The sequence below is a fragment of the Pseudophryne corroboree genome, chromosome 4 (genome assembly GCF_028390025.1).
Source record: "Pseudophryne corroboree isolate aPseCor3 chromosome 4, aPseCor3.hap2, whole genome shotgun sequence".
Taxonomy (NCBI): domain Eukaryota; kingdom Metazoa; phylum Chordata; class Amphibia; order Anura; family Myobatrachidae; genus Pseudophryne; species Pseudophryne corroboree.
In genome coordinates this window covers 296,334,274-296,339,857 of record NC_086447.1, presented here as the reverse complement: position 1 = coordinate 296,339,857, position 5,584 = coordinate 296,334,274, and positions in this window count along the sequence as shown.

The window sequence follows — 5,584 nt, the reverse complement described above, 5'->3', positions numbered from 1 at the left end:
ATGAATAATAATTCACTTCAACAGCAGTTTATGCCAACGTTTCAAAGTTTATCCTTTTTCGTCAGGGCTACAAATACATAATACAACCATCTTACCTTTTATTGATAAAACACCCCGTGCACCTTCCCGCCGTCATTCCACGGCACTGAAATACTGACGTCATTCCGCCGGAGACACCAGAACACCAGGCTCCTTTGGATGACGTATGTGACAATTACACCCATCACCTAGCAGCAATATAAACATTAAAATTACAAGTACATGTACGATTACCATACTACTCTTCAAAAACAATAATTGAAAAAAGGGCTTGACACTGAAATACTGAGTATTTAGAAACAATTCAGAAACAATTCAGATTTAACATCTCATTTAACCCTTTTGGTGCTAGCGTATTTAAACGCATTATCCCGCTGGATAATGCGTTTAAATACGCTAGCACCAAAAGGGTTAAATGAGATGTTAAATCTGAATTGTTTCTGAATTGTTTCTAAATACTCAGTATTTCAGTGTCAAGCCCTTTTTTCAATTATTGTTTTTGAAGAGTAGTATGGTAATCGTACATGTACTTGTAATTTCAATGTTTATATTGCTGCTAGGTGATGGGTGTAATTGTCACATACGTCATCCAAAGGAGCCTGGTGTTCTGGTGTCTCCGGCGGAATGACGTCAGTATTTCAGTGCCGTGGAATGACGGCGGGAAGGTGCACGGGGTGTTTTATCAATAAAAGGTAAGATGGTTGTATTATGTATTTGTAGCCCTGACGAAAAAGGATAAACTTTGAAACGTTGGCATAAACTGCTGTTGAAGTGAATTATTATTCATCCCCTGTGTGCCGTTGGTGTGGAGTTTATGTATATATATATATATATATATAAAATTTGTAGAGTATACGTGTGAAGATAACAAACTTAGATTCTCCTACTTAAAAATTCTGTTCTTACCACCGAGTTGCAGTTTGACAACTGTAGAGCGCAGGTTGACTACATGAGTCCTCCAATCTGACAGTTATTTTGAAGTCTGTCTTATGTTGCATTGTCTTTTACATTAGTTCTAGGCTGCTCTGTATCTCATATTTTGTTATTGTCCGTGTTCTATTTAGCACATGGCCTCTTTGTTGCGTTATTTCTGCAACCGACAATGCTGTATATGTTAGTGTTTGTGGATTTAAAGCCCCATTGGTGCACTGGACAATGGGTTATTGTTGTGTAAACTAAGGAGAGAAACTAAATATACGCATATATATTATAGAGTGACTTATTTGCAAACAATTGTGTGTTACATTTATTGATCTGATGCTATCATCTGAAAATACAAATGACCAAATCGTGTATATTTTAATAAATGGGTAAAGCTTTTATGTGTGACTTTTTTAATTAAAGCAACGTGTGGCAATATAAGTAATGTCTTCATTTATGCCTCAATGCAACAAACGCTATGAATTATTAAAAAAAAAAAAAAAAAGCTATCTCTTCACATTTTTTTTTTTTATAATTGTTAATGCATAGAAACAGTTTTGTTTTGCAAATGAAGGGTCTGAATGTAATAAAGTGCTGATTTTTCTGTAATTTTCCCCCAGGAATTAAATTGTCTTTTTTTATTTTTAGAACCAGAAAAGGTTGGTTTTGTCTTAAAAATAAATACTGCTTTAAATCCTGCAGCAAAACCACTGAAATATCAGCACTTTTTTCTAACACTGACCCTATTAATTTGGCCCTTGAAGTTACGTTACATACCAAGGAGCTGATGCAGAGTTGGATATAAATCAGGCACACATTGCTCAAACACTGGGGCAGATGTATTAACCTGGAGACGGCATAAGGAAATGATAAACCAGTGATAAATGCACCAGCCAATCAGATCCTAACTGTTAATTTACATATTGGAGCTGATTGGCTGGTTCGTTTATCACCTTGCACATATCACTGGTTTATCACTTCCTTATAGCTTTTCCAGGTTAATACGTCTGCCGCATTGGGCCTAATTCAGATCTGATCGCAGCAGCAAATTTGTTAGGTAATGGGCAAAACCATGTGCACTGCAGAAGGGGCAGATAGAACTTGTGCAGAGAGAGTTAGATTTGGGTGGGGTGTGTTCAATCTGCAATCTAAATTGCAGTGTAAAAATAAAGCAGCCAGTAGTTACCCTGCACAGAAACAATATAACCCACCCAAATCTAATGGGCCCTACACACTGGCAGATAACAGTGAACGATATAAACGTTCTCCTTCATTAATGAAGGAGAACTCATTCATATCATTCAGTGTGTAGGCACCAACGATGAACGATGTGCGGCCCTGCGCTTGTTCATCGTTGAAGCTGTGTCGCGTATGCATGCAGGCCAATATGGACAATCTCGTCCATATTACATGCATTGCTATGGGGCCGGGTGACGGGGAAAGTGAAGAAACTTCACTCCCCCCGTCACCCCCCTCCTACCGCCGGGTCGCCCGCCTGTCGTATTGGCCATCGGGCACCTCGGCGGCACATCGCCGTGTGTGTAGGGCCCATAACTCTCTCTGCACATGTTATATCTGCCTCCTCTGCAGTGCACATGGTTTTGGCAATTAGCTAACAAATTTGCTGCTGTGATCAGATCTGAATTAGGTCCATAATGTGCAATGAAACAATGAGGCTAATTGGGATGTGGCTGGAGTAGCTATCGTTAGCAGCGATTGCTCTGTTAGTAAATGCAGCAGGAGGCATCTACAATAATTAGAAGCCTCCTGCTGAAGTAGTGATCCAAGCTCCATTGGATCACTAGGACACCATCGGGCAGCTTGCATCACCCATAAAGTCTACGTGCACCCATCACAGTTCCTCATAAGAGGCCATGAAATCTCTATCCAATGGTGGAGACCTGGCCTCTTCCCTCCCACTGAAATGCGATGACACGCCTCAGTTCTCACAAACTGAAGCCATTGTAGCCCCCAAACAGACTGTCACTGATTGAACGGATCCTGTGCATGTGTAAAAGTACCAAACATCGGTACTTTGCACATCAGGACGCAGATCCTTTGGGAACTGAATTAGCCCCTATTTTTCAGTAATTGCATGTGTTGCATCTCTGCCTAGTTTGCAACAAGCTACCATCATCTAGAGTACGAGTAGTCATTGTGGGCCTGTTCAGAGATGTATGCTATTGCACAGCAGCTGCAACTCTTTATCATGTGGCTGTGCAATTTTCAGAGCATAGGCTGTGCAAATATTCATATAATACAACTCCAAGTGTGCTTTACCTAGAGCCACATTTAGGGATCCAAGCAATGTTAATTAACCATTAATAGACACTACAGACCTTATTCAGAGATGAACGCAGATCACTGCATACACAGCCAGATCTGCGTTCTTCTCCTCACATACTGGTGGCCGAATAGCATAGGGCAAAGCCATCCAGCATGTGTGAGGCCGCTTCCCAATGTGTCCGTAATTAAACTGGAACTAAGGTTGACCCCTGGCAGGCGGTTGTCCGCCATTTCTTTATCGGAGCAGCTGCATGTGATGTGAGGCAGCTGCCCCGGAAGTGGTACCGGCCCACACCTACCGGCCCACACCCATGTGGCTCGCACCCCCACGCTGAATCACCACCCTTGAATGCCCACCACTGTCAATCACATTGCAGTCACATTCATTGGGGATGTGGCCGCAAATGTGTAAGTCCGTGCAGACGCAATGTGGCCACTGCGCATGCACAGTTTGCTTCCACTGGTAAATTGTGCTGCGTGCTGCATTAGCGGCCGGGTCTGAATACCCCCTATATCTTTACCATGTCTCATCTGGCATTGGACCAGTGCTGCATACTGACAGCATATGCATGTTTTATGCTAGAAGAGTTTATGCAGGGCAGCATTTTTAACAGATGTATTGTAAAGGATAATATCCACTTAGATGTGCAGATGTAATTGTGTGTACACAATCTCCATTTATTAGCAATATGGTGTTAAATGGGTTGTCCTTTATTGGATAACACTCTAAAGTAACAGCGTGAAATGTACTGAGGAAGAGACTACATTCATGTTGAAACTTTATATTAACGATAGTAGCACAACCCAGGGGTTAGCAGTCAGCTGGAGTTTTTTGGCTACACTGGCTCTTCCTCAGAGGCCTAAACCCTGCTTCTTTGCGGGTGATGCTAGAGCAAGAGAGTCCTGGGTAAGTAACCAGAAAGAGCAGAGGATTAGCACACTGCTACATAGATACAGAAAGATATGTATCATTTACAGGTGACTGGTGCTTTCAATATTAATTATACCAAATTAGCCAGCTTGCAGGCAGTCCATGCAGCCGGGGTGGTGCAGCAACTTCCTTGTGACCTTGTGTGACATGCAATAAATCAGCTTCAGGAGGAGAGTGCTGTCAGTGTGCCTAGCAGATGTTCACATTTCCTGCACTGTAGGGATTATGCTATGTGACTATTTTTATTTCAGTGAAGATTGCTAAGGCTGACATAGAAAATTAGGTTAGCTATGTTCTAGTGCTATAAAAGTAGTTGTTAATGGCACTCAAAGGACCTGTTCTACCATAGAGGGAAATATAGTCTTTACATTTACTTACCTGGCATTCTATCCTATAGAAATGCACCATATTTCATACTTGCCTACCCTCCCGCATCCTGCGGGAGGCTCCCGGATCACAGTGGAGTCTCACGCTGCCCCGACACAGCACGCAAATCCCCCGGATTATTAACTGCAGCGCCCGGACTGTAATGCATGCACAGGTCACCATTTTCATGGAGACCAGTACATAGCATTTAGCAACAGGAAATAGCAGCCTATCTGAAGACACAGCAGCTGATTACATGCTGCCTCTAGTGATGACATTTCTGGGCAGTGATTGGGCAGTGCAGTACCACATGTCCCGCACAGAGGGAGCAAAATGCTGGCCGCGGTACTGTTCTGAAGTAATCATAGAGCCGCCCAGCGATGTTACAGCAACGGCCCGCTGGGGACTGGGAGCCAGAAGGACAGCTGAGAGCAGCAGTAACACCCCCTACCACATAGTGAGTGAATACCTCCTCCCCGACCACTGGGTAATCCCCAGCTCCTCTCTCCCTCCCATTACACTGGGTGCTCACCTTCCCTGCTACTACATACTCCCCTGCCCCCACCCACTCCTTACATCTGGTCATTTACAATGTTCATCCTACTTCTATCCACAGCCATAAGGTGCATACACACGGAGAGATTTTGGCTATGAGAGATTTTGACTAACTTTTCCCTTGAACTGGCAGTAGGAGATTTTGACTAACTTTACCAGAGATTTTGTCTAACTATGCAAGAGATTTTGGCTATGGGAGATTTTGACTATCTCATTTAAATAAGGGGATGAGTGTCATATATAGGATGAATTTACAGGGTGGCTGGTATTTAAATAGCTAAAAGTTAAAAAAAAAAATTTGCGTGGGGTCCCCCCTCCTATGCAAAACCAGCCTCGGGCTCTTTGAGCCAGTCCTGGTTGTTAAAATACAGAGGAAAAAATGAGTAGGGTTCCCCCATATTTAGACAACCAGCACCGGGCTCTGCGTCCGGTCCTGGTTTAAAAAATACGGGGGACAAAAGACATAGGGGTCCCCCGTATTTTTAA